The sequence below is a fragment of the Ranitomeya variabilis genome, chromosome 1 (genome assembly GCF_051348905.1).
Source record: "Ranitomeya variabilis isolate aRanVar5 chromosome 1, aRanVar5.hap1, whole genome shotgun sequence".
Taxonomy (NCBI): Eukaryota; Metazoa; Chordata; class Amphibia; order Anura; family Dendrobatidae; genus Ranitomeya; species Ranitomeya variabilis.
In genome coordinates this window covers 786,807,005-786,820,426 of record NC_135232.1, presented here as the reverse complement: position 1 = coordinate 786,820,426, position 13,422 = coordinate 786,807,005, and positions in this window count along the sequence as shown.

Sequence of the window (13,422 nt, the reverse complement as noted above, 5' to 3'; positions counted from 1 at the left end):
CATAGGTCTTTGTTACGGCGGTACGTTGTGCCTGTGGTTCCTGCTGTTGAGCCTCCTGCTCCGGTGTTGGTTGAGGGCGAGTTGGAGTACGTGGTGGAGAAGATCTTGGATTCTCGTCTCTCTAGACGGAGGCTCCAGTATTTGGTCAAATGGAAGGGCTATGGTCAGGAGGATAATTCCTGGGTGGCCGCCTCTGATGTTCATGCTGCTCATCCTGGTCGCCCTGGTGGTCTTGGTGAGGGTTCGGTGACCCCTCCTTAAAGGGGGGGTACTGTTGTGAACTATACTTTTTGGCTCCCTCTTGTGGTCACTAGTGATTTGGCACTTGGATTGTCTTTTACCAGGTTGGTGCTCACCTGCTTCGTTAGGCCTGGGGTGTTGCTATTTAAACTTCCTGGATTCTCAGTCCAGTGCCTGGCATCGTTGTAATCAGTACTCTTCTGTTTGCTCCTGTCTTCAGGTCTTGGTTCTTTGCAAGATAAGCTAAGTCCTGCTTTCGTACTCTTGATCATTTGCATTGTTCATATTTTTTGTCCAGCTTGTACAAAATGTGATTCCTGTTTTCGCTGGAAGCTCTGGGGGGGCTGATATTCTCCCCCCACACCGTCAGTTGGTTTGGGGGTTCTTGGATATTCAGCGTGGATATTTTGCAGGGTTTTTTGCTGACCATATAAGTCTTCTTACTATATTCTGCTATTAGTCAGTGGGCCTCTCTTTGCTAAATCTAGTTCATTCTTACGTTTGTCTTTTCTTCTTACCTCACCGTTATTATTTGTTGGGGGCTTGTATTACTTTGGGGTCTTTTCTCTGGAGGCAAGAGAGGTCTTATTTTCCCTGATAGGAGTAGTTAGTTCTCCGACTGGCGCGAGACGTCTAGAATCAACGTAGGCACGTTCCCCGGCTGCTGTTAGTGTTTGCGCTAGGATCAGGTATATGGTCAGCCTAGTTACCACTTCCCTATGAGCTGGTATTTATGTTTTGCAGACTTTGCTGTAATCTTTGAGGTCCCCTGCCATTGGGATCATAACAGGAGGAGCACTGTATATATATATATATATACTAGACTGTGGCCCGATTCTAATGCATCGGGTATTCTAGAATATGCATGTCCCCGTAGTATGTGATTCGCGGCAGACTGTGCCCGTCGCTGATTGGTCGAGGCAACCTTTATGACATCATCGTTGCCATGGCAACCATTATGACATCATCGTCGCCATGCTGTGCCCATCTCTGATTGGTCGAGGCCGCCCGACAAACCGTCGACCACTCCATATAAGGTATGGTCTACAAACCGCCAACCACTCCATATAAGGTATGGTCTACAAACCGCCGACCACTCCATATAAGGTATGGTCTACAAACCGCCGACCACTCCATATAAGGTATGGTCTACAAACCGCCGACCATTCCATATAAGGTATCCTGTTTGTAGACCATACCTTATATGGAGTGATTTCCAGGACAGACAGACAGACAGACAGACAGACAGACAGAAAGACAGACAGACAGACAGACAGACAGACAGACAGACGGAAAAACCCTTAGACAATTATATATATAGATATATATATATATATATATATATATATATATATACTGTGGGGGAAATAAGTATTTGACCCCTTGCACATTTTGTAAGTTTGCCCACTGGCAAAGATATGGACAGTCTATAAATTTAAGGGTAGGTTAATCTTAACATTAAAGAGATAGAATATCTAAAATAAAATCCAGAAAATCACATTGTATGAATTATATAAATTTATTTGCATTTTGAGATGGGGGAGCGCAGTTATGATGAATTGAGGGTGGGGTACGGGAGACAGTGAATTATGATGTATTGAGGTGGGGGAGTGCAATAATGATGAATTTAAGCTGGGGTACAGCAAATGATGAATTGAGGGTGGGGAATGGAGGACAGAAAATTATTAAGTGAACGTGGGGACAGCAAATAATGATGAATTGAGGTTGGGGGGTTGGAGAGAGACAAGGCATGACAATGAATTGAGGTGGAAGGGGCATGTAAATATAATGAATTTGGGAAGCGGTAGAGTGGGGGGCATTGAGGATGCAGGATTGTGACTAGTATTGATTTGGGGGAAAAAGTACAGGTGCTAATTAATTTATATATTTATCGGGTGGAAAAAGTGGCAATGTATAGTTAGTGGTGGCACTGGGGTATATTACAGTTTATACTTGGAATAAAGGGTTGCATAATAACTAATTATATATTAATAGTGGGTGCACATCTGTATTCAGCTGTGTAGTATAGAAGTTGGGGAAAAATTTGGCAATGTGCTCTTGAAGTGGTGCTCTAGATAACTGTATGTTATTTTATGGGAGATGAGTCATGGCTGGAAGAAGTGATGGTGGTATGTCCTGCATGTAGAAGAAAAGCAAAGATGAAGGACTTAAACTTGAGATATCACCGGTGAGTCAGTGTGTTACCTGTACATTTACACTATACACTGTACACTATATAAAGAGCTCCTGTGAATAAAGTCACTGGTGATGACTGAATTACCTGTACACTAACACTATTTAAAGAGCTCCTGTGTATAATGTCACTGATGATCCCACTATGTGGTGGTAATATATAGTCTGGTCATGATCTGGTGGTATTTGCTATGTTGTGAATTCTGCTCTTGGGCTCCCTCCGATGGTTGTTGGTGGTAGTGCAGTTGTCTAGGGGTTGTAATCTGGGCAGGTGTTTCTGCTGATTGCAGCTCTATTAGGTATTTAGGTGTGCAGGATCCATGAGTCTGTGCCAGTTGTCCATTGTACTTGGAGGGATTGCATCTCTCTCTGGCTCCTCATGCCCTGCTGCCAATTCATCTAAGATAAGTGTCTGTTTTTTTGTCTCTGTGCATACATGCAGTGTGCTTTGCAATTCAGTGCAATTTATTGTGTTTTTGTCCAGCTTAGACTTTGTTTGGATTTTTCAGTCATGCTGGATTCTCAGGAGATGCAGATATACTTTCTATGTCTTTAGTTAGATGTGGAATATTTGTATTATCTGCTGTGGATATTTTTAGGATTTTAATACTGACCGCTTAGAATTCTGTCCTATCCTTTTCTATTTAGCTAGAAGTGCCTCTTTTGCTAAATCCTGTTTTTCTGCCTGCGTGTGTCTTTCCTCTTATACTCACAGTCAATATTTGTGGGGGGCTGCCTATCCTTTGGGGTTCTGCTCTGAGGCAAGATTGAATTCCCATTTCTATCTATAGGGGTATTTAGTCCTCCGGCTGTGTCGAGATGTCTAGGACGTGTTAGGTACATCCCTGTTGTGGATTCTGTTTGTGGGCTCCCTCTGGTGGTTACTGCTGGTACTGGGTGACTTTGGTGGGTTGCGGCCTTTGGTTTCCACCTGTCCATCAGAGGCTGGGTGTTTCCTATTTTACCTGGCCTTTCTGTCATTCCCTTGCCGGCTATCAATGTATTCAGATGTGCTCTGTTTGGTTCCTGCCTACCTGCTCCCAGATCTTTCAGGATAAGCTAAGTGCTGATTTTCAGTTGTTTGGTTTTTTGTCCAGCTTGCTTATTATGTCTCTATGCTAGCTGGTAGCTCTAGTGGACTGAGGTTCTCCCCATGTGCCATGAGTTGGCACATGGGTTCTTGTAATCTCAGGATGGTTTTTTGATTAGGGTTTTTTGCTGACCGCTCAGTCCCCTTTTGTATCGCTCTGCTTTCTAGTTTACAGCGGGCCTCAATTTGCTAAAACTATATATATCATCTCTATGTGTGTGCCTTCCTCTCATTTCACCGTCAATACATGTGAGGGGGCAACTATATCTTTTGGGGTTCATTCCTCTGGAGGCAAGTGAGGTCTTTATTTTCTCTGCAGTACTAGTTAGCTCTTAGGCTGGTGCGTGGCGTCTAGAACCAACGTAGGCACGCTCCCTGGCTATCTCTAGTTGCGTTTGTCAGGCGTAGGGCAGCGGTCAGCCCAGGTTCCATCACCCTAGAGCTCGTCCGTTATTTATTTGTACTCTGCTTGTCCTGTGCTATCCCTAGCCATTGGGGATTCATGACACATCCCACGGCTACTTCTAGTTGCGGTGTTAGTTTAGGGTTTGCGGTCAGTACAGGTACCACCTACTCCTGAGAAAGTCTCTCATGCGGCTCCAAGGTCACCAGATCATAACAGTACAACTGGCCAACAATGAGTTAAATGCATCTCAGAAGAAGGGAAGAAAGAGCCATTTTTTTATCTGTAGCCTGCTGTGTCTTTTCTTCCCTCTTTTCCTCTGGGTGACTGAGGAGTCTTGTGCTAGCATGGATGTTCAGGGATTAGTTTCTCGTGTAGACCAGCTTGCTGCTAGGGTACAGGATATTTCTGATTATATTGCTCAGACTCCGCTTTTAGAGCCTAGGATTCCTACTCCTGATTTGTTTTTTGGGGACAGGTCCAAATTTTTGAGTTTTAAAAACAACTGTAAACTGTTTTTTGCTCTGAAGCCTCGTTCCTCTGGTGATCCCATTCAGCAGATTAAAATTGTCATCTCCCTGCTGCGTGGCGATCCTCAGGATTGGGCATTTTCCCTGGAATCTGGGAATCCGGCCTTGCTTAATGTAGATTTTTTTTCAGGCTCTAGGATTATTACATGATGAACCAAATTCTGTGGAACAAGCGGAGAAGACCTTGTTGGCCCTGTCTCAGGGTCAAGAAGCGGCAGAATTGTATTGTCAGAAATTCAGAAAATGGTCTGTGTTGACAAAATGGAATGATGATGCTTTGGCGGCAATTTTCAGAAAGGGTCTTTCTGAATCTGTTAAAGATGTTATGGTGGGGTTTCCCACGCCTGTTGGTCTGAGTGATTCTATGTCTCTGGCCATTCAGATCGATCGGCGCTTGCGGGAGCGCAGAACTGTGCGCGCTGTGGCGTTGTCCTCAGAGCAGATGCCTGAGCCTATGCAGTGTGATAGGATTCTGTCTAGAACAGAACAACAAGGATTCAGACGTCAGAATAGGTTGTGTTTTTATTGTGGCGATGCTTCTCATGTCATTTCAGTCTGCCCGAAGCGTACAAAGAGAATCGTTAGTTCAGTTACCATCGGAACTGTACAACCTAAATTTCTGTTATCTGTGACCTTGATCTGCTCATTGTCGTCATTTTCTGTCATGGCATTTGTGGATTCAGGCGCCGCTTTGAACTTAATGGACTTTGAATTTGCCAGGCGTTGTGGTTTCCCCTTGCAGTCTTTGCAGAACCCTATTCCTTTAAGGGGCATTGATGCTACACCTTTGGCTAAAAATAAACCCCAGTTTTGGACACAGGTGACCATGTGCATGGCGCCAGCCCATCAGGAAGATTGTCGTTTTCTGGTGTTGCATAATTTGCATGATGCTATTGTGCTGGGTTTTCCATGGTTGCAGATACATAATCCTGTGTTGGATTGGAAGTCTATGTCTGTGACTAGTTGGGGTTGTCACGGGGTTCATAATGACGTTCCTGTGATGTCAATCTTCTCTTCCTCCTCTTCTGAAGTTCCAGAGTTTTTGTCGGATTTTCAGGATGTATTCGATGAGCCCAAGTAGAGTTCCCTTCCACCGCATAGGGACTGTGATTGTGCTATTGACTTGATTCCAGGCTGTAAGTTTCCTAAGGGCTGACTTTTCAACCTGTCTGTGCCGGAACATACCGCCATGCGGAGTTATGTTAAGGAGTCTTTGGAGAAAGAGCATATTCGGCCATCTTCTTCACCGTAGGGAGCGGGATTTTTTTTTGTTGCCAAGAAGGATGGCTCCTTGAGACCCTGTATTGATTATCGCCTCTTGAATAAGATCACGGTCAAGTTTCAATACCCTTTACCTTTGCTTTCCGATTTGTTTGCCAGGATTAAGGGGGCTAGTTGGTTTACTAAGATTGACCTTCGGGGGGCATATAATCTTGTTCGTATTAAGCAGGGTGACGAATGGAAAACTGCGTTTAATACGCCCGAAGGCCATTTTGAATACCTTGTGATGCCATTCGGGCTCTCTAATGCTCCATCTGTTTTTCAGTCCTTCATGCATGATATCTTCCGGAATTATCTTGATAAATTCATGATTGTATATTTGGATGACATCTTAATTTTTTCCGATGATTGGGAGTCTCATGTGAAACAGGTCAGGATGGTATTTCAGATCCTTCGTGATAATGCTTTTGTTTGTGAAGGGGTCTAAGTGTCTCTTTGGAGTGCAGAAGGTTTCTTTTTTGGGCTTCATTTTTTCTCCCTCATCTATAGAGATGGATCCGGTTAAGGTTCAGGCCATTCATGATTGGATTCAGCCCACATCCGTGAAGAGCCTTCAGAAATTTTTGGGCTTTGCTAATTTTTATCGCCGTTTCATTGCTAACTTCTCCAGTGTGGTTAAACCCCTGACCGATTTGATGAAGAAAGGCGCTGATGTAACGAATTGGTCCTCTGTGGCTGTCTCTGCCTTTCAGGAGCTCAAACGCCGATTTACTTCTGCCCCGGTGTTGCGTCAGCCAGATGTTTCTCTTCCGTTTCAGGTTGAGGTTGACGCTTCTGAGATTGGGGCAGGGGCCGTTTTGTCTCAGAGGAATTCTGATGGTTCCTTGATGAAACCGTGTGCCTTCTTTTCCCGTAAGTTTTCGCCTGCTGAACGCAATTATGATGTCGGCAATCGGGAGTTGTTGGCTATGAAGTGGGCGTTTGAGGAATGGCGACATTGGCTTGAGGGAGCCAAGCACCGTATTGTTGTCTTGACCGATCATAAAAATCCTGATTTACCTCGAATCTGCCAAACGGCTGAATCCTAGACAGGCTCGATGGTCCCTGTTTTTCTCCCATTTTGATTTCGAAGTTTCGTATCTTCCGGGTTCTAAGAATATTAAGGCTGATGCCCGCTCTAGGAGTTTTTTGCCTGATTCTCCTGAGGTACTTGAGCCGGTCGGCATTCTGAAGGAAGGGGTGGTCCTTTCTGCCATTTCCCCTGATTTGCGACGGGTTCTGCAGGAATTTCAGGCTGACAAACCTGACCGCTGTCCAGTGGGGAAACTGTTTGTTCCTGATAGATGGACTAGTAGAGTGATTTCTGAGGTTCATTGTTCTGTGTTGGCTGGCCATCCTGGTATTTTTGGTACCAGAGATTTGGTTGGTAGGTCCTTTTGGTGGCCTTCTTTGTCGCGTGATGTGCGTTCTTTTGTGCAGTCCTGTGGGACTTGTGCGCAGGCCAAGCCTTGTTGTTCCCATGCTAGTGGGTGGCTTTTGCCTTTGCCGGTCCCTGAGAGGCCCTGGACGCATATTTCTATGGATTTTATTTCAGATCTTCCGGTTTCCCAGAGGATGTCGGTTATCTGGGTGGTTTGTGACCGGTTTTCTAAGATGGTTCATTTGGTGCCTTTGCCTAAATTGCCTTCCTCTTCTGATTTGGTTCCGTTGTTTTTTCAGCATGTGGTCCGTTTGCATGGTATTCCGGAGAATATTGTGTCTGACAGAGGTTCCCAGTTTGTTTCTAGGTTTTGGCGGGCCTTTTGTGCTAGGCTGGGCATTGATTTGTCTTTTTCTTCCGCATTTCATCCTCAGACAAATGGCCAGACCGAGCGAACTAATCAGACTTTGGAAACTTATTTGAGATGCTTTGTGTCTGCTGATCAGGATGATTGGGTGGCTTTCTTGCCATTGGCCGAGTTTGCCCTTAATAATCGGGCTAGTTCGGCTACCTTGGTTTCGCCCTTCTTTTGTAATTTTGGTTTTCATCCTCGTTTTTCTTCGGGACAAGTTGAACCTTCTGATTGTCCTGGTGTGGATTCTGTGGTTGACAGGTTGCAGCAGATTTGGGCTCATGTGGTGGACAATTTGGTGTTGTCTCAGGAGGAGGCTCAGCGTTTTGCTAACCGTCGTGGTGTGTTGGTTCCCGGCTTCGGGTTGGGGATTTGGTCTGGTTGTCTTCCCATCACGTTCCTATGAAGGTTTCTTCCCCTAAGTTTAAGCCTCGGTTTATTGGTCCTTATAGGATTTCTGAGATTATCAATCCGGTGTCTTTTCGTTTGGCCCTTCCGGCCCCTTTTGCCATCCATAATGTTTTCCATAGATCTTTATTGCGGAAATATGTGGTGCCCGTTGTTCCCTCTGTTGATCCTCCTGCTCCTGTGTTGGTTGATGGGGAGTTGGAGTATGTGGTTGAGAAGATTTTGGATTCTCGCTTTTCGAGGCGGAGGCTTCAGTACCTTGTCAAATGGAAGGGTTATGGCCAGGAGGATAATTCTTGTGTTTTTGCCTCTGATGTCCATGCTGCTGATTTGGTCCGTGCCTTTCATCTGGCTCGTCCTGATCGGCCTGGGGGCTCTGGTGAGGGTTCGGTGACCCCTCTTCAAGGGGGGGGGGTGTACTGTTGTGAATTCTGCTCTTGGGCTCCCTCCGGTGGTTGTTGGTGGTAGTGCAGTTGTCTTGGGGTTGTAATCTGGGCAGGTGTTTCTGCTGATTGCAGCTCTATTAGGTATTTAGGTGTGCAGGATCCATGAGTCTGTGCCAGTTGTCCATTGTACTTGGAGGGATTGCATCTCTCTCTGGCTTCTCATGCCCTGCTGCCAATTCATCTAAGATAAGTGTCTGTTTTTTTGTCTCTGTGCATACATGCAGTGTGCTTTGCAATTCAGTGCAATTTATTGTGTTTTTGTCCAGCTTAGACTTTGTTTGGATTTTTCAGTCATGCTGGATTCTCAGGAGATGCAGATATACTTTCTATGTCTTTAGTTAGATGTGGAATATTTGTATTATCTGCTGTGGATATTTTTAGGATTTTAATACTGACCGCTTAGAATTCTGTCCTATCCTTTTCTATTTAGCTAGAAGTGCCTCTTTTGCTAAATCCTGTTTTTCTGCCTGCGTGTGTCTTTCCTCTTATACTCACAGTCAATATTTGTGGGGGGCTGCCTATCCTTTGGGGTTCTGCTCTGAGGCAAGATTGAATTCCCATTTCCATCTATAGGGGTATTTAGTCCTTCGGCTGTGTCGAGATGTCTAGGACGTGTTAGGTACATCCCACGGCTACTTCTAGTTGCGGTGTTAGTTTAGGGTTTGCGGTCAGTACAGGTACCACCTACTCCTTAGAAAGTCTCTCATGCGGCTCCAAGGTCACCAGATCATAACATTGCTCCTTGTATGTGGTATTATTCGGTCACTATTTGGTGGTAACATGTGGTCTGGTCATGGTGTGGTGGTATTTGTTCCTCGTAAGTGGTATTATTCGGCCACAATGAGGTGGTAACATGTGGTCTGAGGAACGGCATAAAAAATAAATAAAACCAATTCTTTTTCTGCTGTTGATCTGTTCATTCTGCATCCCAAAGATCGCAGTATGGCTTGGCACACATTTACCCTGCGCTCTGCGCTGAGCAATTGCACCGGGGTTTCCGTGAAAATCTCTGAAATACGTGATTCAAACGGAACCCCCAGCAGAAGATTCCCTATAATGAGGCAGATGAAGGCACTGTATACGCTATAGGACCTGTGATTCGGCAGTGATTTAGTATTGAATAAAAGTGCCATCGGCCACAGTTTTGTGCACTTCTGAAAGGACAACACTGAATAGAGGCCTGATGGAGCTCAGAGTAACTCTGCTGTCTCATTATAGTGAATGGATCCCTTGGGGTTTTATCTGAATCACGACACTCAGAGATTTAGATGGAAATCACAAGGTAAGTGCTCAGCGTAGCGTGCCAAATAAATGTGATCCCAAACGTAAAATGTTCCCAATAAAAGCTTCAACTTAATCCACAAAAAAAGCAAGCCCTCACTCAGGTCTGTCATCTGTTAATAGAAATATAGGGCCTTCCATGTTACTGGTAGCACAAAGGCTCTGGAAATGTGAAATAGCTCCTCACCCACAAAAAGAAATACAGCAAATTCTCCGCTCCCAAATGCAAATGCCCTCCTTCCTTCTGAGCTCCACAGTGTACCTAAACCACATATATTGTCCATGTTTTTGGCATTTCTGAAGCAATGAGAACCCGCCAAACTTACGGGTGCATGTCTCCAGAAGCACGGGCTGGGCATAATGTACTGGTGACTGCAAAGTACTGGTCACTACAGCGTAGTGGTCACTACAACGGCAGTTTGCAATTTTCAGTCAGCAACACTGCTTGTTTCTGGAAAATACCTATTAAGTCAAAATTGTTACTACACCTGTAGATAAATTACCAAAGGGGTATATTTTCCAAATTTGGGTCACCTCAGGGTGATTCTTCTTTTCTAGCACTTAGGGGCTCTGTATATGGAGTCCGCAAACTACTATAGGAAAATCTGTGCTCCAGGAGGCAAATAGCACTTTTTCCCTTCCGAGTCTCTCCATATGGCTAAGCAGTACTGTACAGCTACGTGTGGGGTATTTCTGCATTCAGCAGAAATTGTGGGACAAATTTTGGTGCAATTTTTACTGTTTTCCCGGTATGAAAATGGAAAATGTAAAATGTGTGGCTAACACACAATTTTGGTGGTAAAAATTATTTTTTCTTCACTGCCCAATGGTATAAAATTTTGTGACACACCTGTGGCGTGAAGATGATCACTGCACCCCTAGATGAATGAGAGGTGTAGTTTGTAAAATGCGGTCACTTATGGGGGGTTCTCTGTTCTGGAACCTTAGGGGCTCTGCCAATGTAAAATGGCACCCTCAAAGAAGTGCAGAAAAATCTGCACTGTAATATGGCAATACTTCCCTTCTGAGCTTTGCACTGTGCCTCAAAAGTAGTTTTTGACCACATATGGGGTATCAGTGAACTCAGGAGAAATTGCACATCAAATTTTGGGGTCCATTTTCTCTTGTTAACCTTGTGAAAATACAGAATATGGGGCTAAAAACATTTTTGTGGTAAAATCAGATTTTTTTATTTTCACAGCTCAACGTTATAAATGTTTGTGAAACACCTGGGGGTCCAAGGTGCTCACCACACATCAAGATAAGTTCCATGTGGGGTCTAGTTTCCAAAATGGGATTACATCAGGGGCTCTCCAAACGTGACATGGTGTCCACTAATTATTCCAGCAAATTTTACATTCAAAAAGTCAAATGGCGCTCCTTCCCTTCCGAGCCTTGTCATGCGCCCATACAGGTTTTCCCCACATATGGGGTATTGACATGCTCTGGAGAAACTGCACAACAAATTTTATTGTGCAATTTCTCCAATTAACCTTATCAAAAAAATAAGTCTAAAGGAAAATGTTTATTTTTTCCTTCCACATTCCATTAATTCCTGTGAAGCACCTGAAGGTTTAATAAACTTCTTGAATGTGGTTTTGAGTACCTTGAGGGGTGCAGTTTTTAGAAAGGTGTCACTTTTGGGTATTTTCTGTCATATAAGCCCCCAAAGTCACTTCAAATGTGAGGTGGTCCCTAAAAAGAATGGTTTTGTAAATTTTGTTTTAAAAATGAGAAATAGCTGGCCAACTTTTAATACAAAGAAAAAAAGGGAAGAAATGCCAGCTCACCGATCTTCAGAAGGCGCACGGAACTCTGTCTCGAAGAGACAAAGCTTTGATAAAGACTGCAGTCGCTTTCCTCACGTGTGATATGGTGAAGTCCGAGGAGCTCTTTGTATTTTAATATATATGGATTAAATGAATCATTTTATTAAGAAGGAGCTGGAACATTTTGCTTTTCTTGGTCAACTTTTAAGCCTTATAACTTCCTAATAAAAAAAAATTGTGTTTCAAAAATTGTGCTGATGTAAAGTAGACAAGTGGGAAATGTTATTTATTATTAACTATTTTGTGCATTATGACCCTCTGATTTAAGGGCACAAAAATTAAAAGTTTGAAAATTGCAAACTTTTCATTAAATTTCCGTTTTTTTTTTCACAAATAAACATAAGTCATATCAAATAAATTTTACCACCATCATGAAGTACAATATGTAACAAAAAACTATCTCAGAATCAGTGGGATCCATTGAAGCGTTCCAGAGTTATAACCTCATAAAGTGACAGTGGTCAGAATTGTAAAAATTGGCTTGGTCATTAAGTGGCTCTGTCACTAAGGGGTTAAGAATGGGGGTGACCCCACCATGTTTTTTCAAATTTTTTATTTAAATAATTTAAAGGGAATCTGTCACCTACTTTTTCGTGTATGAGCTTTGGCCACTGCCATCAGGGGCTTATCTACAGCAGTAGCACAGGTGCCGGGAAAAGTCAAAGAAGCCCAGTGCCTGCGCGCTGCAGTACTTTGCTCTGCCCTCAACAGGGCAGATAAAGTACACCTGCGCAGTAGCCGCGACAGGAAGCAAGGAAGAGGACGTCATTGCATGAAGATGGGAGGACCCGGACCTCCGATGAGAATGCTGTAGATAAGCCCCTGATGGCGGTGGCCGAAGCTCATATACGAAAAAGTAGATGACATATTCCCTTTAAAAAAAAAGGTGTGGTACCCCTCTATTTTTGATAACCAGCCAAGAAAAAACTGACAACTGAGGGTTGCAGCCTGCAGCTGTAAGCTTTACCTGCACTGGTTATCAAAAGAAGAGGGGATCGCACCTTTTTAAAATGTATTTATTTTTATTTTATACAGTGTGCTGTCGGCCAATCACAGCCATACCAATATTTGACATCGCTGTGATGGAGTTGGGAGTACCCACATAGTAAAAGCTTGTTGATTGGCTGCACTGCAGCCTTTCAACAAGCTTTGTTCAGGCCGCCGAACCCGAATAGTAACATTGACTTCCGGGAGAAGTCCGTGTTCTAGGTCCGTACACAGACACTATGTGTCTGGTACGGACCCGAACTTTACCGTTCTGGTTCGCCCATCAGTAGTTACTGCTATTTACAGTCGCCAGGACTCTACATATGTGTAACCCCATAGATTATAATGAGTGCGTCGTGTGTGTACATGTGTCCGGTATGTGTGAAAACGGACGATACACGTACTGGAAATATGGATGTGTGAAGGGGGCCTTAGATGGGTCTCTCATTATGTGCCCACAAGGGAGAGACCTGTGAATCAACTGAAGCTGGGCAAGGAGAAGCCAGGGGGGCGTCATTGGACTAGTCAGGGGTCTGTAGCTTTTTAAACTGTGTTTGCTCTGAAATGCTGCGGTGTGAAGCATACCTGGCTGTAATCCTGCACCCAGGCTCTGAGTCATGCGGCCTCTAGCTCTGGCAGTATGAATCTAATGACAGGTTCCCTTTAAAAAGGACCCATCATGGAGGTAAGAGTGTGTATTTATAAAGTTTTAATTATGTAAAAAAAATAATAAAACAACACAAAAACCATATACAAATTTGGCAGCACCCTAAACGTACTGGCGCGCAGAATAAATGTAAAATGTCATTTCTAGAGGATAAATAGCAATCGAAAAACTATCCCTCAAAATAGCTTTTTTTTCCATTCTGCACCGCAGAGAATAAAAACAGTTTCAGTATATCACATTGTACATTAAATGGAGTTCCAGAAAAAAATAAAATACAAACCTCATACAACGATAT